Source organism: Hemiscyllium ocellatum, unplaced genomic scaffold, assembly GCF_020745735.1.
Source record: "Hemiscyllium ocellatum isolate sHemOce1 unplaced genomic scaffold, sHemOce1.pat.X.cur. scaffold_2386_pat_ctg1, whole genome shotgun sequence".
NCBI classification, from domain to species: Eukaryota; Metazoa; Chordata; class Chondrichthyes; order Orectolobiformes; family Hemiscylliidae; genus Hemiscyllium; species Hemiscyllium ocellatum.
The window spans coordinates 42,105-62,317 of NW_026868074.1; the positions used below are offsets into that span (position 1 = coordinate 42,105).

Sequence of the window (20,213 nt, forward strand, 5' to 3'; positions counted from 1 at the left end):
CAGAACGCTTGGGACACAGGTTCCAATCGACCCTCGCGTCACCGTCTGAACGGTTTGAACATTCTCCCCGTGGGTTTGCTCCGGCTGCTCCGTTTACAAAGAAGTGTAGCTTCTGCGGGATTGGCCACGCTTCATTGTCCCATTGTGTACGGTGATTGTGCGGGCTCGGTGGATTAGTCAGCATTCAATGTAGAATGATGCAGTGCGCGGAATGGGCCTGGGTAGATTGCTCTCTGCAGGTCGGTGTTGACGAGATAAGAATATATGAGATTGGTGACAGTGTGGAAACAGGCCCTTCAGCCCAACAAGTCCAAACTGTTTCCAAACTGGAGGGATTCTGTGCTCCTGTGATATCTGAGAATCACCGGGAGACATCATCGGTCAGCGATCTCAAACTGAAATCGGTGAACACACACGGCCCCGTTCTTTGCCTGCAGAACAAAGAAGTTTTTGGATTTCAACTGAACGCTGTAAGTGACAAAAGCAGAAGTTGCAGGAAAGCTCAACTTGACAAAAGTAGCAGCTCTCAGTCCAACAGGGTTATTCGGGAGCGCGTCGCGTACCTCTGGTGTTTGGGGGTGAAAACTCGCCCTTCCTCAGAAGCCGCTTGGACCATAAACAGGCGTTGAGCGATTCGAACATGGTACTCGTCAGTCGCATACCAAACATTGAAACTGACTGCGGGCTGGCCTGGCAAAGAGGATAAATGCGATGAGGCCCCAGTGAGATTTGAACTCACGCCCTCTGGTTTACGAGACCAGCGCTCTAACCGCTGAGCTATGGAGCCGGGCGAGCGGCCGCCGCGAACCTTTGGCTGATTGGGTAACAGCCCTCGCGTCACCGTCTGGACAGTTTGAACACTCTCTCTCCCGTGCGCGCGTGGGTTTGCTCCGGGTGCTCCGGTTACAGAGATGTGCAGCTTCTGCGGGATTGGCCATGCTTCATTGTCCCATTGTGTACGGTGATTGTGCGGGCTCGATGGATTAGTCAGCATTCAATGTACAACGATGCAGTGTGCGGAATGGGTCTGGGTAGACTGCTCTCTGCAGGTCGGTGTTGACGAGATTAGAATAAATTAGATTGGCGACAGTGTGGAAACAGGCCCTTCAGCCCAACAAGTCCACATCAACCCACCCAGACCCGTTTCTCTCTGAATAATGTACCTACGACTAGGGGCAATTTAGAATGGCCAATTCACACGACTTGCACGTCTTTAGACAGTGGGAGCGAACCGGAGCAAACCCACGCAGACTCTGGGCGAATGTGCAAACACGACACAGACAGTCCCCTAAAGCTGGAATCGTGACTGCGTCCCTAGTGCTGTGAGGCAGCAGTGCGAACCACTGAGCGGCTAGTTGGGCGGAATGGCCTGTTTCCAAACTGGAGGGATTCTATGCTTCTGTGATAGCTGAGAATCACCGGGAGGAATGATTGGGAATGGTCAGTTCGGTGGTCGCTTGACAGCGGTCTGACCGGTCAGCGATCTCAAACTTTAATCGGTTCAGCGTTCTCAAACTTTAATCGGTGAACACACACAGCCCCGTTCTTTGCCTGCAGAAGAAAGTAGTTGCAGGAAAACCTGCTCACCTGGTCGGAGAGAGAAATGAGAGGCGTGTTTCAGACATCCAATTCCCAAGCAGCAGCTATGAGTCCAACGGTGCGCCACCCGCCCGCCGGTGGACGCTCGTGCTTCAAGAAGCCGGTGGACGACAAACGGGCGAGGAGCAATTTGAAGAACACAGCGCTCCTCAGCGTCATGCCACAAGATGAGAGGCCCCAGTGAGATTTGAACTCACGCCCTCTGGTTTACGAGACCAGCGCTCTAACCGCTGAGCTATGGAGCCGGGCGAGCGGCCGCCGCGAACCTTTGGCTGATTGGGTAACAGCCCTCGCGTCACCGTCTGGACAGTTTGAACACTCTCTCTCCCCGTGCGCGCGTGGGTTTGCTCCGGGTGCTCCGGTTACAGAGATGTGCAGCTTCTGCGGGATTGGCCATGCTTCATTGTCCCATTGTGTACGGTGATTGTGCGGGCTCGATGGATTAGTCAGCATTCAATGTACAACGATGCAGTGTGCGGAATGGGTCTGGGTAGACTGCTCTCTGCAGGTCGGTGTTGACGAGATTAGAATAAATTAGATTGGCGACAGTGTGGAAACAGGCCCTTCAGCCCAACAAGTCCACATCAACCCACCCAGACCCGTTTCTCTCTGAATAATGTACCTACGACTAGGGGCAATTTAGAATGGCCAATTCACACGACTTGCACGTCTTTAGACAGTGGGAGCGAACCGGAGCAAACCCACGCAGACTCTGGGCGAATGTGCAAACACGACACAGACAGTCCCCTAAAGCTGGAATCGTGACTGCGTCCCTAGTGCTGTGAGGCAGCAGTGCGAACCACTGAGCGGCTAGTTGGGCGGAATGGCCTGTTTCCAAACTGGAGGGATTCTATGCTTCTGTGATAGCTGAGAATCACCGGGAGACATGATTGGGAATGGTCATTCGGTCGCTTGGAGTGACTGAGGTCAGCGATCTCAAACTTTAATCGGTTCAGCGATCTCAAACTTTAATCGGTGAACACACACAGCCCCGTTCTTTGCCTGCAGAAGAAAGAAGTTGCAGGAAAACCTGCTCACCTGGTCGGAGACGAGAAATGAGAGGCGTTTCAGACATCAATTCCCAAAAGCAGCAGCTATGAGTCCAACAGGAGCGCCACCCGCCCCGCCGGTGGACGCTCGTGCTTCCAAGAAGCCGGTTGGACGACAAACGGGCGAGGAGCAATTTGAAGAACACAGCGCTCCTCAGCGTCATACCACAAGACTGAGAGGCCCCAGTGAGATTTGAACTCACGACCTGGTTTACAAGACCAGTGCTCTAACCGCTGAGCTATGGAGCCAGGCGCCAGGTCGCTCAGCGGAACTTGGCTGACTGGTTAACACTGGCTGAGTCAGAACGCTTGGGACACAGGTTCCAATCGACCCTCGCGTCACCGTCTGAACGGTTTGAACATTCTCCCCGTGGGTTTGCTCCGGCTGCTCCGTTTACAAAGAAGTGTAGCTTCTGCGGGATTGGCCACGCTTCATTGTCCCATTGTGTACGGTGATTGTGCGGGCTCGGTGGATTAGTCAGCATTCAATGTAGAATGATGCAGTGCGCGGAATGGGCCTGGGTAGATTGCTCTCTGCAGGTCGGTGTTGACGAGATAAGAATATATGAGATTGGTGACAGTGTGGAAACAGGCCCTTCAGCCCAACAAGTCCAAACTGTTTCCAAACTGGAGGGATTCTGTGCTCCTGTGATATCTGAGAATCACCGGGAGACATCATCGGTCAGCGATCTCAAACTGAAATCGGTGAACACACACGGCCCCGTTCTTTGCCTGCAGAACAAAGAAGTTTTTGGATTTCAACTGAACGCTGTAAGTGACAAAAGCAGAAGTTGCAGGAAAGCTCAACTTGACAAAAGTAGCAGCTCTCAGTCCAACAGGGTTATTCGGGAGCGCGTCGCGTACCTCTGGTGTTTGGGGGTGAAAACTCGCCCTTCCTCAGAAGCCGCTTGGACCATAAACAGGCGTTGAGCGATTCGAACATGGTACTCGTCAGTCGCATACCAAACATTGAAACTGACTGCGGGCTGGCCTGGCAAAGAGGATAAATGCGATGAGGCCCCAGTGAGATTTGAACTCACGCCCTCTGGTTTACGAGACCAGCGCTCTAACCGCTGAGCTATGGAGCCGGGCGAGCGGCCGCCGCGAACCTTTGGCTGATTGGGTAACAGCCCTCGCGTCACCGTCTGGACAGTTTGAACACTCTCTCTCCCCGTGCGCGCGTGGGTTTGCTCCGGGTGCTCCGGTTACAGAGATGTGCAGCTTCTGCGGGATTGGCCATGCTTCATTGTCCCATTGTGTACGGTGATTGTGCGGGCTCGATGGATTAGTCAGCATTCAATGTACAACGATGCAGTGTGCGGAATGGGTCTGGGTAGACTGCTCTCTGCAGGTCGGTGTTGACGAGATTAGAATAAATTAGATTGGCGACAGTGTGGAAACAGGCCCTTCAGCCCAACAAGTCCACATCAACCCACCCAGACCCGTTTCTCTCTGAATAATGTACCTACGACTAGGGGCAATTTAGAATGGCCAATTCACACGACTTGCACGTCTTTAGACAGTGGGAGCGAACCGGAGCAAACCCACGCAGACTCTGGGCGAATGTGCAAACACGACACAGACAGTCCCCTAAAGCTGGAATCGTGACTGCGTCCCTAGTGCTGTGAGGCAGCAGTGCGAACCACTGAGCGGCTAGTTGGGCGGAATGGCCTGTTTCCAAACTGGAGGGATTCTATGCTTCTGTGATAGCTGAGAATCACCGGGAGACATGATTGGGAATGGTCATTCGGTCGCTTGGAGTGACTGAGGTCAGCGATCTCAAACTTTAATCGGTTCAGCGATCTCAAACTTTAATCGGTGAACACACACAGCCCCGTTCTTTGCCTGCAGAAGAAAGAAGTTGCAGGAAAACCTGCTCACCTGGTCGGAGACGAGAAATGAGAGGCGTTTCAGACATCAATTCCCAAAAGCAGCAGCTATGAGTCCAACAGGAGCGCCACCCGCCCCGCCGGTGGACGCTCGTGCTTCCAAGAAGCCGGTTGGACGACAAACGGGCGAGGAGCAATTTGAAGAACACAGCGCTCCTCAGCGTCATACCACAAGACTGAGAGGCCCCAGTGAGATTTGAACTCACGACCTCTGGTTTACAAGACCAGTGCTCTAACCGCTGAGCTATGGAGCCAGGCGCCAGGTCGCTCAGCGGAACTTGGCTGACTGGTTAACACTGGCTGAGTCAGAACGCTTGGGACACAGGTTCCAATCGACCCTCGCGTCACCGTCTGAACGGTTTGAACATTCTCCCCGTGGGTTTGCTCCGGCTGCTCCGTTTACAAAGAAGTGTAGCTTCTGCGGGATTGGCCACGCTTCATTGTCCCATTGTGTACGGTGATTGTGCGGGCTCGGTGGATTAGTCAGCATTCAATGTAGAATGATGCAGTGCGCGGAATGGGCCTGGGTAGATTGCTCTCTGCAGGTCGGTGTTGACGAGATAAGAATATATGAGATTGGTGACAGTGTGGAAACAGGCCCTTCAGCCCAACAAGTCCAAACTGTTTCCAAACTGGAGGGATTCTGTGCTCCTGTGATATCTGAGAATCACCGGGAGACATCATCGGTCAGCGATCTCAAACTGAAATCGGTGAACACACACGGCCCCGTTCTTTGCCTGCAGAACAAAGAAGTTTTTGGATTTCAACTGAACGCTGTAAGTGACAAAAGCAGAAGTTGCAGGAAAGCTCAACTTGACAAAAGTAGCAGCTCTCAGTCCAACAGGGTTATTCGGGAGCGCGTCGCGTACCTCTGGTGTTTGGGGGTGAAAACTCGCCCTTCCTCAGAAGCCGCTTGGACCATAAACAGGCGTTGAGCGATTCGAACATGGTACTCGTCAGTCGCATACCAAACATTGAAACTGACTGCGGGCTGGCCTGGCAAAGAGGATAAATGCGATGAGGCCCCAGTGAGATTTGAACTCACGCCCTCTGGTTTACGAGACCAGCGCTCTAACCGCTGAGCTATGGAGCCGGGCGAGCGGCCGCCGCGAACCTTTGGCTGATTGGGTAACAGCCCTCGCGTCACCGTCTGGACAGTTTGAACACTCTCTCTCCCCGTGCGCGCGTGGGTTTGCTCCGGGTGCTCCGGTTACAGAGATGTGCAGCTTCTGCGGGATTGGCCATGCTTCATTGTCCCATTGTGTACGGTGATTGTGCGGGCTCGATGGATTAGTCAGCATTCAATGTACAACGATGCAGTGTGCGGAATGGGTCTGGGTAGACTGCTCTCTGCAGGTCGGTGTTGACGAGATTAGAATAAATTAGATTGGCGACAGTGTGGAAACAGGCCCTTCAGCCCAACAAGTCCACATCAACCCACCCAGACCCGTTTCTCTCTGAATAATGTACCTACGACTAGGGGCAATTTAGAATGGCCAATTCACACGACTTGCACGTCTTTAGACAGTGGGAGCGAACCGGAGCAAACCCACGCAGACTCTGGGCGAATGTGCAAACACGACACAGACAGTCCCCTAAAGCTGGAATCGTGACTGCGTCCCTAGTGCTGTGAGGCAGCAGTGCGAACCACTGAGCGGCTAGTTGGGCGGAATGGCCTGTTTCCAAACTGGAGGGATTCTATGCTTCTGTGATAGCTGAGAATCACCGGGAGACATGATTGGGAATGGTCATTCGGTCGCTTGGAGTGACTGAGGTCAGCGATCTCAAACTTTAATCGGTTCAGCGATCTCAAACTTTAATCGGTGAACACACACAGCCCCGTTCTTTGCCTGCAGAAGAAAGAAGTTGCAGGAAAACCTGCTCACCTGGTCGGAGACGAGAAATGAGAGGCGTTTCAGACATCAATTCCCAAAAGCAGCAGCTATGAGTCCAACAGGAGCGCCACCCGCCCCGCCGGTGGACGCTCGTGCTTCCAAGAAGCCGGTTGGACGACAAACGGGCGAGGAGCAATTTGAAGAACACAGCGCTCCTCAGCGTCATACCACAAGACTGAGAGGCCCCAGTGAGATTTGAACTCACGATCTCTGGTTTACAAGACCAGTGCTCTAACCGCTGAGCTATGGAGCCAGGCGCCAGGTCGCTCAGCGGAACTTGGCTGACTGGTTAACACTGGCTGAGTCAGAACGCTTGGGACACAGGTTCCAATCGACCCTCGCGTCACCGTCTGAACGGTTTGAACATTCTCCCCGTGGGTTTGCTCCGGCTGCTCCGTTTACAAAGAAGTGTAGCTTCTGCGGGATTGGCCACGCTTCATTGTCCCATTGTGTACGGTGATTGTGCGGGCTCGGTGGATTAGTCAGCATTCAATGTAGAATGATGCAGTGCGCGGAATGGGCCTGGGTAGATTGCTCTCTGCAGGTCGGTGTTGACGAGATAAGAATATATGAGATTGGTGACAGTGTGGAAACAGGCCCTTCAGCCCAACAAGTCCAAACTGTTTCCAAACTGGAGGGATTCTGTGCTCCTGTGATATCTGAGAATCACCGGGAGACATCATCGGTCAGCGATCTCAAACTGAAATCGGTGAACACACACGGCCCCGTTCTTTGCCTGCAGAACAAAGAAGTTTTTGGATTTCAACTGAACGCTGTAAGTGACAAAAGCAGAAGTTGCAGGAAAGCTCAACTTGACAAAAGTAGCAGCTCTCAGTCCAACAGGGTTATTCGGGAGCGCGTCGCGTACCTCTGGTGTTTGGGGGTGAAAACTCGCCCTTCCTCAGAAGCCGCTTGGACCATAAACAGGCGTTGAGCGATTCGAACATGGTACTCGTCAGTCGCATACCAAACATTGAAACTGACTGCGGGCTGGCCTGGCAAAGAGGATAAATGCGATGAGGCCCCAGTGAGATTTGAACTCACGCCCTCTGGTTTACGAGACCAGCGCTCTAACCGCTGAGCTATGGAGCCGGGCGAGCGGCCGCCGCGAACCTTTGGCTGATTGGGTAACAGCCCTCGCGTCACCGTCTGGACAGTTTGAACACTCTCTCTCCCCGTGCGCGCGTGGGTTTGCTCCGGCTGCTCCGGTTACAGAGATGTGCAGCTTCTGCGGGATTGGCCATGCTTCATTGTCCCATTGTGTACGGTGATTGTGCGGGCTCGATGGATTAGTCAGCATTCAATGTACAACGATGCAGTGTGCGGAATGGGTCTGGGTAGACTGCTCTCTGCAGGTCGGTGTTGACGAGATTAGAATAAATTAGATTGGCGACAGTGTGGAAACAGGCCCTTCAGCCCAACAAGTCCACATCAACCCACCCAGACCCGTTTCTCTCTGAATAATGTACCTACGACTAGGGGCAATTTAGAATGGCCAATTCACACGACTTGCACGTCTTTAGACAGTGGGAGCGAACCGGAGCAAACCCACGCAGACTCTGGGCGAATGTGCAAACACGACACAGACAGTCCCCTAAAGCTGGAATCGTGACTGCGTCCCTAGTGCTGTGAGGCAGCAGTGCGAACCACTGAGCGGCTAGTTGGGCGGAATGGCCTGTTTCCAAACTGGAGGGATTCTATGCTTCTGTGATAGCTGAGAATCACCGGGAGACATGATTGGGAATGGTCATTCGGTCGCTTGGAGTGACTGAGGTCAGCGATCTCAAACTTTAATCGGTTCAGCGATCTCAAACTTTAATCGGTGAACACACACAGCCCCGTTCTTTGCCTGCAGAAGAAAGAAGTTGCAGGAAAACCTGCTCACCTGGTCGGAGACGAGAAATGAGAGGCGTTTCAGACATCAATTCCCAAAAGCAGCAGCTATGAGTCCAACAGGAGCGCCACCCGCCCCGCCGGTGGACGCTCGTGCTTCCAAGAAGCCGGTTGGACGACAAACGGGCGAGGAGCAATTTGAAGAACACAGCGCTCCTCAGCGTCATACCACAAGACTGAGAGGCCCCAGTGAGATTTGAACTCACGATCTCTGGTTTACAAGACCAGTGCTCTAACCGCTGAGCTATGGAGCCAGGCGCCAGGTCGCTCAGCGGAACTTGGCTGACTGGTTAACACTGGCTGAGTCAGAACGCTTGGGACACAGGTTCCAATCGACCCTCGCGTCACCGTCTGAACGGTTTGAACATTCTCCCCGTGGGTTTGCTCCGGCTGCTCCGTTTACAAAGAAGTGTAGCTTCTGCGGGATTGGCCACGCTTCATTGTCCCATTGTGTACGGTGATTGTGCGGGCTCGGTGGATTAGTCAGCATTCAATGTAGAATGATGCAGTGCGCGGAATGGGCCTGGGTAGATTGCTCTCTGCAGGTCGGTGTTGACGAGATAAGAATATATGAGATTGGTGACAGTGTGGAAACAGGCCCTTCAGCCCAACAAGTCCAAACTGTTTCCAAACTGGAGGGATTCTGTGCTCCTGTGATATCTGAGAATCACCGGGAGACATCATCGGTCAGCGATCTCAAACTGAAATCGGTGAACACACACGGCCCCGTTCTTTGCCTGCAGAACAAAGAAGTTTTTGGATTTCAACTGAACGCTGTAAGTGACAAAAGCAGAAGTTGCAGGAAAGCTCAACTTGACAAAAGTAGCAGCTCTCAGTCCAACAGGGTTATTCGGGAGCGCGTCGCGTACCTCTGGTGTTTGGGGGTGAAAACTCGCCCTTCCTCAGAAGCCGCTTGGACCATAAACAGGCGTTGAGCGATTCGAACATGGTACTCGTCAGTCGCATACCAAACATTGAAACTGACTGCGGGCTGGCCTGGCAAAGAGGATAAATGCGATGAGGCCCCAGTGAGATTTGAACTCACGCCCTCTGGTTTACGAGACCAGCGCTCTAACCGCTGAGCTATGGAGCCGGGCGAGCGGCCGCCGCGAACCTTTGGCTGATTGGGTAACAGCCCTCGCGTCACCGTCTGGACAGTTTGAACACTCTCTCTCCCCGTGCGCGCGTGGGTTTGCTCCGGGTGCTCCGGTTACAGAGATGTGCAGCTTCTGCGGGATTGGCCATGCTTCATTGTCCCATTGTGTACGGTGATTGTGCGGGCTCGATGGATTAGTCAGCATTCAATGTACAACGATGCAGTGTGCGGAATGGGTCTGGGTAGACTGCTCTCTGCAGGTCGGTGTTGACGAGATTAGAATAAATTAGATTGGCGACAGTGTGGAAACAGGCCCTTCAGCCCAACAAGTCCACATCAACCCACCCAGACCCGTTTCTCTCTGAATAATGTACCTACGACTAGGGGCAATTTAGAATGGCCAATTCACACGACTTGCACGTCTTTAGACAGTGGGAGCGAACCGGAGCAAACCCACGCAGACTCTGGGCGAATGTGCAAACACGACACAGACAGTCCCCTAAAGCTGGAATCGTGACTGCGTCCCTAGTGCTGTGAGGCAGCAGTGCGAACCACTGAGCGGCTAGTTGGGCGGAATGGCCTGTTTCCAAACTGGAGGGATTCTATGCTTCTGTGATAGCTGAGAATCACCGGGAGACATGATTGGGAATGGTCATTCGGTCGCTTGGAGTGACTGAGGTCAGCGATCTCAAACTTTAATCGGTTCAGCGATCTCAAACTTTAATCGGTGAACACACACAGCCCCGTTCTTTGCCTGCAGAAGAAAGAAGTTGCAGGAAAACCTGCTCACCTGGTCGGAGACGAGAAATGAGAGGCGTTTCAGACATCAATTCCCAAAAGCAGCAGCTATGAGTCCAACAGGAGCGCCACCCGCCCCGCCGGTGGACGCTCGTGCTTCCAAGAAGCCGGTTGGACGACAAACGGGCGAGGAGCAATTTGAAGAACACAGCGCTCCTCAGCGTCATACCACAAGACTGAGAGGCCCCAGTGAGATTTGAACTCACGATCTCTGGTTTACAAGACCAGTGCTCTAACCGCTGAGCTATGGAGCCAGGCGCCAGGTCGCTCAGCGGAACTTGGCTGACTGGTTAACACTGGCTGAGTCAGAACGCTTGGGACACAGGTTCCAATCGACCCTCGCGTCACCGTCTGAACGGTTTGAACATTCTCCCCGTGGGTTTGCTCCGGCTGCTCCGTTTACAAAGAAGTGTAGCTTCTGCGGGATTGGCCACGCTTCATTGTCCCATTGTGTACGGTGATTGTGCGGGCTCGGTGGATTAGTCAGCATTCAATGTAGAATGATGCAGTGCGCGGAATGGGCCTGGGTAGATTGCTCTCTGCAGGTCGGTGTTGACGAGATAAGAATATATGAGATTGGTGACAGTGTGGAAACAGGCCCTTCAGCCCAACAAGTCCAAACTGTTTCCAAACTGGAGGGATTCTGTGCTCCTGTGATATCTGAGAATCACCGGGAGACATCATCGGTCAGCGATCTCAAACTGAAATCGGTGAACACACACGGCCCCGTTCTTTGCCTGCAGAACAAAGAAGTTTTTGGATTTCAACTGAACGCTGTAAGTGACAAAAGCAGAAGTTGCAGGAAAGCTCAACTTGACAAAAGTAGCAGCTCTCAGTCCAACAGGGTTATTCGGGAGCGCGTCGCGTACCTCTGGTGTTTGGGGGTGAAAACTCGCCCTTCCTCAGAAGCCGCTTGGACCATAAACAGGCGTTGAGCGATTCGAACATGGTACTCGTCAGTCGCATACCAAACATTGAAACTGACTGCGGGCTGGCCTGGCAAAGAGGATAAATGCGATGAGGCCCCAGTGAGATTTGAACTCACGCCCTCTGGTTTACGAGACCAGCGCTCTAACCGCTGAGCTATGGAGCCGGGCGAGCGGCCGCCGCGAACCTTTGGCTGATTGGGTAACAGCCCTCGCGTCACCGTCTGGACAGTTTGAACACTCTCTCTCCCCGTGCGCGCGTGGGTTTGCTCCGGGTGCTCCGGTTACAGAGATGTGCAGCTTCTGCGGGATTGGCCATGCTTCATTGTCCCATTGTGTACGGTGATTGTGCGGGCTCGATGGATTAGTCAGCATTCAATGTACAACGATGCAGTGTGCGGAATGGGTCTGGGTAGACTGCTCTCTGCAGGTCGGTGTTGACGAGATTAGAATAAATTAGATTGGCGACAGTGTGGAAACAGGCCCTTCAGCCCAACAAGTCCACATCAACCCACCCAGACCCGTTTCTCTCTGAATAATGTACCTACGACTAGGGGCAATTTAGAATGGCCAATTCACACGACTTGCACGTCTTTAGACAGTGGGAGCGAACCGGAGCAAACCCACGCAGACTCTGGGCGAATGTGCAAACACGACACAGACAGTCCCCTAAAGCTGGAATCGTGACTGCGTCCCTAGTGCTGTGAGGCAGCAGTGCGAACCACTGAGCGGCTAGTTGGGCGGAATGGCCTGTTTCCAAACTGGAGGGATTCTATGCTTCTGTGATAGCTGAGAATCACCGGGAGACATGATTGGGAATGGTCATTCGGTCGCTTGGAGTGACTGAGGTCAGCGATCTCAAACTTTAATCGGTTCAGCGATCTCAAACTTTAATCGGTGAACACACACAGCCCCGTTCTTTGCCTGCAGAAGAAAGAAGTTGCAGGAAAACCTGCTCACCTGGTCGGAGACGAGAAATGAGAGGCGTTTCAGACATCAATTCCCAAAAGCAGCAGCTATGAGTCCAACAGGAGCGCCACCCGCCCCGCCGGTGGACGCTCGTGCTTCCAAGAAGCCGGTTGGACGACAAACGGGCGAGGAGCAATTTGAAGAACACAGCGCTCCTCAGCGTCATACCACAAGACTGAGAGGCCCCAGTGAGATTTGAACTCACGACCTCTGGTTTACAAGACCAGTGCTCTAACCGCTGAGCTATGGAGCCAGGCGCCAGGTCGCTCAGCGGAACTTGGCTGACTGGTTAACACTGGCTGAGTCAGAACGCTTGGGACACAGGTTCCAATCGACCCTCGCGTCACCGTCTGAACGGTTTGAACATTCTCCCCGTGGGTTTGCTCCGGCTGCTCCGTTTACAAAGAAGTGTAGCTTCTGCGGGATTGGCCACGCTTCATTGTCCCATTGTGTACGGTGATTGTGCGGGCTCGGTGGATTAGTCAGCATTCAATGTAGAATGATGCAGTGCGCGGAATGGGCCTGGGTAGATTGCTCTCTGCAGGTCGGTGTTGACGAGATAAGAATATATGAGATTGGTGACAGTGTGGAAACAGGCCCTTCAGCCCAACAAGTCCAAACTGTTTCCAAACTGGAGGGATTCTGTGCTCCTGTGATATCTGAGAATCACCGGGAGACATCATCGGTCAGCGATCTCAAACTGAAATCGGTGAACACACACGGCCCCGTTCTTTGCCTGCAGAACAAAGAAGTTTTTGGATTTCAACTGAACGCTGTAAGTGACAAAAGCAGAAGTTGCAGGAAAGCTCAACTTGACAAAAGTAGCAGCTCTCAGTCCAACAGGGTTATTCGGGAGCGCGTCGCGTACCTCTGGTGTTTGGGGGTGAAAACTCGCCCTTCCTCAGAAGCCGCTTGGACCATAAACAGGCGTTGAGCGATTCGAACATGGTACTCGTCAGTCGCATACCAAACATTGAAACTGACTGCGGGCTGGCCTGGCAAAGAGGATAAATGCGATGAGGCCCCAGTGAGATTTGAACTCACGCCCTCTGGTTTACGAGACCAGCGCTCTAACCGCTGAGCTATGGAGCCGGGCGAGCGGCCGCCGCGAACCTTTGGCTGATTGGGTAACAGCCCTCGCGTCACCGTCTGGACAGTTTGAACACTCTCTCTCCCCGTGCGCGCGTGGGTTTGCTCCGGCTGCTCCGGTTACAGAGATGTGCAGCTTCTGCGGGATTGGCCATGCTTCATTGTCCCATTGTGTACGGTGATTGTGCGGGCTCGATGGATTAGTCAGCATTCAATGTACAACGATGCAGTGTGCGGAATGGGTCTGGGTAGACTGCTCTCTGCAGGTCGGTGTTGACGAGATTAGAATAAATTAGATTGGCGACAGTGTGGAAACAGGCCCTTCAGCCCAACAAGTCCACATCAACCCACCCAGACCCGTTTCTCTCTGAATAATGTACCTACGACTAGGGGCAATTTAGAATGGCCAATTCACACGACTTGCACGTCTTTAGACAGTGGGAGCGAACCGGAGCAAACCCACGCAGACTCTGGGCGAATGTGCAAACACGACACAGACAGTCCCCTAAAGCTGGAATCGTGACTGCGTCCCTAGTGCTGTGAGGCAGCAGTGCGAACCACTGAGCGGCTAGTTGGGCGGAATGGCCTGTTTCCAAACTGGAGGGATTCTATGCTTCTGTGATAGCTGAGAATCACCGGGAGACATGATTGGGAATGGTCATTCGGTCGCTTGGAGTGACTGAGGTCAGCGATCTCAAACTTTAATCGGTTCAGCGATCTCAAACTTTAATCGGTGAACACACACAGCCCCGTTCTTTGCCTGCAGAAGAAAGAAGTTGCAGGAAAACCTGCTCACCTGGTCGGAGACGAGAAATGAGAGGCGTTTCAGACATCAATTCCCAAAAGCAGCAGCTATGAGTCCAACAGGAGCGCCACCCGCCCCGCCGGTGGACGCTCGTGCTTCCAAGAAGCCGGTTGGACGACAAACGGGCGAGGAGCAATTTGAAGAACACAGCGCTCCTCAGCGTCATACCACAAGACTGAGAGGCCCCAGTGAGATTTGAACTCACGACCTCTGGTTTACAAGACCAGTGCTCTAACCGCTGAGCTATGGAGCCAGGCGCCAGGTCGCTCAGCGGAACTTGGCTGACTGGTTAACACTGGCTGAGTCAGAACGCTTGGGACACAGGTTCCAATCGACCCTCGCGTCACCGTCTGAACGGTTTGAACATTCTCCCCGTGGGTTTGCTCCGGCTGCTCCGTTTACAAAGAAGTGTAGCTTCTGCGGGATTGGCCACGCTTCATTGTCCCATTGTGTACGGTGATTGTGCGGGCTCGGTGGATTAGTCAGCATTCAATGTAGAATGATGCAGTGCGCGGAATGGGCCTGGGTAGATTGCTCTCTGCAGGTCGGTGTTGACGAGATAAGAATATATGAGATTGGTGACAGTGTGGAAACAGGCCCTTCAGCCCAACAAGTCCAAACTGTTTCCAAACTGGAGGGATTCTGTGCTCCTGTGATATCTGAGAATCACCGGGAGACATCATCGGTCAGCGATCTCAAACTGAAATCGGTGAACACACACGGCCCCGTTCTTTGCCTGCAGAACAAAGAAGTTTTTGGATTTCAACTGAACGCTGTAAGTGACAAAAGCAGAAGTTGCAGGAAAGCTCAACTTGACAAAAGTAGCAGCTCTCAGTCCAACAGGGTTATTCGGGAGCGCGTCGCGTACCTCTGGTGTTTGGGGGTGAAAACTCGCCCTTCCTCAGAAGCCGCTTGGACCATAAACAGGCGTTGAGCGATTCGAACATGGTACTCGTCAGTCGCATACCAAACATTGAAACTGACTGCGGGCTGGCCTGGCAAAGAGGATAAATGCGATGAGGCCCCAGTGAGATTTGAACTCACGCCCTCTGGTTTACGAGACCAGCGCTCTAACCGCTGAGCTATGGAGCCGGGCGAGCGGCCGCCGCGAACCTTTGGCTGATTGGGTAACAGCCCTCGCGTCACCGTCTGGACAGTTTGAACACTCTCTCTCCCCGTGCGCGCGTGGGTTTGCTCCGGTGCTCCGGTTACAGAGATGTGCAGCTTCTGCGGGATTGGCCATGCTTCATTGTCCCATTGTGTACGGTGATTGTGCGGGCTCGATGGATTAGTCAGCATTCAATGTACAACGATGCAGTGTGCGGAATGGGTCTGGGTAGACTGCTCTCTGCAGGTCGGTGTTGACGAGATTAGAATAAATTAGATTGGCGACAGTGTGGAAACAGGCCCTTCAGCCCAACAAGTCCACATCAACCCACCCAGACCCGTTTCTCTCTGAATAATGTACCTACGACTAGGGGCAATTTAGAATGGCCAATTCACACGACTTGCACGTCTTTAGACAGTGGGAGCGAACCGGAGCAAACCCACGCAGACTCTGGGCGAATGTGCAAACACGACACAGACAGTCCCCTAAAGCTGGAATCGTGACTGCGTCCCTAGTGCTGTGAGGCAGCAGTGCGAACCACTGAGCGGCTAGTTGGGCGGAATGGCCTGTTTCCAAACTGGAGGGATTCTATGCTTCTGTGATAGCTGAGAATCACCGGGAGACATGATTGGGAATGGTCATTCGGTCGCTTGGAGTGATGAGGTCAGCGATCTCAAACTTTAATCGGTGAACACACACAGCCCCGTTCTTTGCCTGCAGAAGAAAGAAGTTGCAGGAAAACCTGCTCACCTGGTCGGAGACGAGAAATGAGAGGCGTTTCAGACATCAATTCCCAAAAGCAGCAGCTATGAGTCCAACAGGAGCGCCACCCGCCCCGCCGGTGGACGCTCGTGCTTCCAAGAAGCCGGTTGGACGACAAACGGGCGAGGAGCAATTTGAAGAACACAGCGCTCCTCAGCGTCATACCACAAGACTGAGAGGCCCCAGTGAGATTTGAACTCACGACCTCTGGTTTACAAGACCAGTGCTCTAACCGCTGAGCTATGGAGCCAGGCGCCAGGTCGCTCAGCGGAACTTGGCTGACTGGTTAACACTGGCTGAGTCAGAACGCTTGGGACACAGGTTCCAATCGACCCTCGCGTCACCGTCTGAACGGTTTGAACATTCTCCCCGTGGGTTTGCTCCGGCTGCTCCGTTTACAAAGAAGTGTAGCTTCTGCGGGATTGGCCACGCTTCATTGTCCCATTGTGTACGGTGATTGTGCGGGCTCGGTGGATTAGTCAGCATTCAATGTAGAATGATGCAGTGCGCGGAATGGGCCTGGGTAGATTGCTCTCTGCAGGTCGGTGTTGACGAGATAAGAATATATGAGATTGGTGACAGTGTGGAAACAGGCCCTTCAGCCCAACAAGTCCAAACTGTTTCCAAACTGGAGGGATTCTGTGCTCCTGTGATATCTGAGAATCACCGGGAGACATCATCGGTCAGCGATCTCAAACTGAAATCGGTGAACACACACGGCCCCGTTCTTTGCCTGCAGAACAAAGAAGTTTTTGGATTTCAACTGAACGCTGTAAGTGACAAAAGCAGAAGTTGCAGGAAAGCTCAACTTGACAAAAGTAGCAGCTCTCAGTCCAACAGGGTTATTCGGGAGCGCGTCGCGTACCTCTGGTGTTTGGGGGTGAAAACTCGCCCTTCCTCAGAAGCCGCTTGGACCATAAACAGGCGTTGAGCGATTCGAACATGGTACTCGTCAGTCGCATACCAAACATTGAAACTGACTGCGGGCTGGCCTGGCAAAGAGGATAAATGCGATGAGGCCCCAGTGAGATTTGAACTCACGCCCTCTGGTTTACGAGACCAGCGCTCTAACCGCTGAGCTATGGAGCCGGGCGAGCGGCCGCCGCGAACCTTTGGCTGATTGGGTAACAGCCCTCGCGTCACCGTCTGGACAGTTTGAACACTCTCTCTCCCCGTGCGCGCGTGGGTTTGCTCCGGGTGCTCCGGTTACAGAGATGTGCAGCTTCTGCGGGATTGGCCATGCTTCATTGTCCCATTGTGTACGGTGATTGTGCGGGCTCGATGGATTAGTCAGCATTCAATGTACAACGATGCAGTGTGCGGAATGGGTCTGGGTAGACTGCTCTCTGCAGGTCGGTGTTGACGAGATTAGAATAAATTAGATTGGCGACAGTGTGGAAACAGGCCCTTCAGCCCAACAAGTCCACATCAACCCACCCAGACCCGTTTCTCTCTGAATAATGTACCTACGACTAGGGGCAATTTAGAATGGCCAATTCACACGACTTGCACGTCTTTAGACAGTGGGAGCGAACCGGAGCAAACCCACGCAGACTCTGGGCGAATGTGCAAACACGACACAGACAGTCCCCTAAAGCTGGAATCGTGACTGCGTCCCTAGTGCTGTGAGGCAGCAGTGCGAACCACTGAGCGGCTAGTTGGGCGGAATGGCCTGTTTCCAAACTGGAGGGATTCTATGCTTCTGTGATAGCTGAGAATCACCGGGAGACATGATTGGGAATGGTCATTCGGTCGCTTGGAGTGACTGAGGTCAGCGATCTCAAACTTTAATCGGTGAACACACACAGCCCCGTTCTTTGCCTGCAGAAGAAAGAAGTTGCAGGAAAACCTGCTCACCTGGTCGGAGACGAGAAATGAGAGGCGTTTCAGACATCAATTCCCAAAAGCAGCAGCTATGAGTCCAACAGGAGCGCCACCCGCCCCGCCGGTGGACGCTCGTGCTTCCAAGAAGCCGGTTGGACGACAAACGGGCGAGGAGCAATTTGAAGAACACAGCGCTCCTCAGCGTCATACCACAAGACTGAGAGGCCCCAGTGAGATTTGAACTCACGATCTCTGGTTTACAAGACCAGTGCTCTAACCGCTGAGCTATGGAGCCAGGCGCCAGGTCGCTCAGCGGAACTTGGCTGACTGGTTAACACTGGCTGAGTCAGAACGCTTGGGACACAGGTTCCAATCGACCCTCGCGTCACCGTCTGAACGGTTTGAACATTCTCCCCGTGGGTTTGCTCCGGCTGCTCCGTTTACAAAGAAGTGTAGCTTCTGCGGGATTGGCCACGCTTCATTGTCCCATTGTGTACGGTGATTGTGCGGGCTCGGTGGATTAGTCAGCATTCAATGTAGAATGATGCAGTGCGCGGAATGGGCCTGGGTAGATTGCTCTCTGCAGGTCGGTGTTGACGAGATAAGAATATATGAGATTGGTGACAGTGTGGAAACAGGCCCTTCAGCCCAACAAGTCCAAACTGTTTCCAAACTGGAGGGATTCTGTGCTCCTGTGATATCTGAGAATCACCGGGAGACATCATCGGTCAGCGATCTCAAACTGAAATCGGTGAACACACACGGCCCCGTTCTTTGCCTGCAGAACAAAGAAGTTTTTGGATTTCAACTGAACGCTGTAAGTGACAAAAGCAGAAGTTGCAGGAAAGCTCAACTTGACAAAAGTAGCAGCTCTCAGTCCAACAGGGTTATTCGGGAGCGCGTCGCGTACCTCTGGTGTTTGGGGGTGAAAACTCGCCCTTCCTCAGAAGCCGCTTGGACCATAAACAGGCGTTGAGCGATTCGAACATGGTACTCGTCAGTCGCATACCAAACATTGAAACTGACTGCGGGCTGGCCTGGCAAAGAGGATAAATGCGATGAGGCCCCAGTGAGATTTGAACTCACGCCCTCTGGTTTACGAGACCAGCGCTCTAACCGCTGAGCTATGGAGCCGGGCGAGCGGCCGCCGCGAACCTTTGGCTGATTGGGTAACAGCCCTCGCGTCACCGTCTGGACAGTTTGAACACTCTCTCTCCCCGTGCGCGCGTGGGTTTGCTCCGGGTGCTCCGGTTACAGAGATGTGCAGCTTCTGCGGGATTGGCCATGCTTCATTGTCCCATTGTGTACGGTGATTGTGCGGGCTCGATGGATTAGTCAGCATTCAATGTACAACGATGCAGTGTGCGGAATGGGTCTGGGTAGACTGCTCTCTGCAGGTCGGTGTTGACGAGATTAGAATAAATTAGATTGGCGACAGTGTGGAAACAGGCCCTTCAGCCCAACAAGTCCACATCAACCCACCCAGACCCGTTTCTCTCTGAATAATGTACCTACGACTAGGGGCAATTTAGAATGGCCAATTCACACGACTTGCACGTCTTTAGACAGTGGGAGCGAACCGGAGCAAACCCACGCAGACTCTGGGCGAATGTGCAAACACGACACAGACAGTCCCCTAAAGCTGGAATCGTGACTGCGTCCCTAGTGCTGTGAGGCAGCAGTGCGAACCACTGAGCGGCTAGTTGGGCGGAATGGCCTGTTTCCAAACTGGAGGGATTCTATGCTTCTGTGATAGCTGAGAATCACCGGGAGACATGATTGGGAATGGTCATTCGGTCGCTTGGAGTGACTGAGGTCAGCGATCTCAAACTTTAATCGGTTCAGCGATCTCAAACTTTAATCGGTGAACACACACAGCCCCGTTCTTTGCCTGCAGAAGAAAGAAGTTGCAGGAAAACCTGCTCACCTGGTCGGAGACGAGAAATGAGAGGCGTTTCAGACATCAATTCCCAAAAGCAGCAGCTATGAGTCCAACAGGAGCGCCACCCGCCCCGCCGGTGGACGCTCGTGCTTCCAAGAAGCCGGTTGGACGACAAACGGGCGAGGAGCAATTTGAAGAACACAGCGCTCCTCAGCGTCATACCACAAGACTGAGAGGCCCCAGTGAGATTTGAACTCACGATCTCTGGTTTACAAGACCAGTGCTCTAACCGCTGAGCTATGGAGCCAGGCGCCAGGTCGCTCAGCGGAACTTGGCTGACTGGTTAACACTGGCTGAGTCAGAACGCTTGGGACACAGGTTCCAATCGACCCTCGCGTCACCGTCTGAACGGTTTGAACATTCTCCCCGTGGGTTTGCTCCGGCTGCTCCGTTTACAAAGAAGTGTAGCTTCTGCGGGATTGGCCACGCTTCATTGTCCCATTGTGTACGGTGATTGTGCGGGCTCGGTGGATTAGTCAGCATTCAATGTAGAATGATGCAGTGCGCGGAATGGGCCTGGGTAGATTGCTCTCTGCAGGTCGGTGTTGACGAGATAAGAATATATGAGA

At 53.2% G+C, this 20,213-nt stretch overlaps 15 non-coding genes across 15 annotated transcripts; all 15 read right to left on the reverse strand.

Annotated features, from left to right (window-relative positions):
• Nucleotides 1–714: 714 nt before the first annotated feature.
• On the reverse strand, nt 715–787 carry trnat-cgu (transfer RNA threonine (anticodon CGU)). Its single transcript has one exon. It is a non-coding gene; the product is annotated as a tRNA-Thr (tRNA).
• Nucleotides 788–1,771: 984 nt separating this feature from the next.
• On the reverse strand, nt 1,772–1,844 carry trnat-cgu (transfer RNA threonine (anticodon CGU)). Its single transcript has one exon. It is a non-coding gene; the product is annotated as a tRNA-Thr (tRNA).
• Nucleotides 1,845–3,663: 1,819 nt separating this feature from the next.
• trnat-cgu (transfer RNA threonine (anticodon CGU)) lies at nt 3,664–3,736 on the reverse strand. The gene has a single exon. It is a non-coding gene; the product is annotated as a tRNA-Thr (tRNA).
• Nucleotides 3,737–4,718: 982 nt separating this feature from the next.
• trnat-ugu (transfer RNA threonine (anticodon UGU)) lies at nt 4,719–4,791 on the reverse strand. The gene has a single exon. It is a non-coding gene; the product is annotated as a tRNA-Thr (tRNA).
• A 766-nt stretch (nt 4,792–5,557) lies between these two features.
• Nucleotides 5,558–5,630, reverse strand: trnat-cgu (transfer RNA threonine (anticodon CGU)). The gene has a single exon. It is a non-coding gene; the product is annotated as a tRNA-Thr (tRNA).
• A 1,821-nt stretch (nt 5,631–7,451) lies between these two features.
• trnat-cgu (transfer RNA threonine (anticodon CGU)) lies at nt 7,452–7,524 on the reverse strand. The gene has a single exon. It is a non-coding gene; the product is annotated as a tRNA-Thr (tRNA).
• A 1,821-nt stretch (nt 7,525–9,345) lies between these two features.
• On the reverse strand, nt 9,346–9,418 carry trnat-cgu (transfer RNA threonine (anticodon CGU)). Its single transcript has one exon. It is a non-coding gene; the product is annotated as a tRNA-Thr (tRNA).
• A 1,821-nt stretch (nt 9,419–11,239) lies between these two features.
• Nucleotides 11,240–11,312, reverse strand: trnat-cgu (transfer RNA threonine (anticodon CGU)). Its single transcript has one exon. It is a non-coding gene; the product is annotated as a tRNA-Thr (tRNA).
• Nucleotides 11,313–12,294: 982 nt separating this feature from the next.
• trnat-ugu (transfer RNA threonine (anticodon UGU)) lies at nt 12,295–12,367 on the reverse strand. The gene has a single exon. It is a non-coding gene; the product is annotated as a tRNA-Thr (tRNA).
• Nucleotides 12,368–13,133: 766 nt separating this feature from the next.
• Nucleotides 13,134–13,206, reverse strand: trnat-cgu (transfer RNA threonine (anticodon CGU)). Its single transcript has one exon. It is a non-coding gene; the product is annotated as a tRNA-Thr (tRNA).
• A 982-nt stretch (nt 13,207–14,188) lies between these two features.
• trnat-ugu (transfer RNA threonine (anticodon UGU)) lies at nt 14,189–14,261 on the reverse strand. The gene has a single exon. It is a non-coding gene; the product is annotated as a tRNA-Thr (tRNA).
• Nucleotides 14,262–15,027: 766 nt separating this feature from the next.
• On the reverse strand, nt 15,028–15,100 carry trnat-cgu (transfer RNA threonine (anticodon CGU)). Its single transcript has one exon. It is a non-coding gene; the product is annotated as a tRNA-Thr (tRNA).
• A 955-nt stretch (nt 15,101–16,055) lies between these two features.
• On the reverse strand, nt 16,056–16,128 carry trnat-ugu (transfer RNA threonine (anticodon UGU)). The gene has a single exon. It is a non-coding gene; the product is annotated as a tRNA-Thr (tRNA).
• A 766-nt stretch (nt 16,129–16,894) lies between these two features.
• trnat-cgu (transfer RNA threonine (anticodon CGU)) lies at nt 16,895–16,967 on the reverse strand. The gene has a single exon. It is a non-coding gene; the product is annotated as a tRNA-Thr (tRNA).
• Nucleotides 16,968–18,763: 1,796 nt separating this feature from the next.
• On the reverse strand, nt 18,764–18,836 carry trnat-cgu (transfer RNA threonine (anticodon CGU)). The gene has a single exon. It is a non-coding gene; the product is annotated as a tRNA-Thr (tRNA).
• Between the last annotated feature and the right edge of the window lie 1,377 nt (nt 18,837–20,213).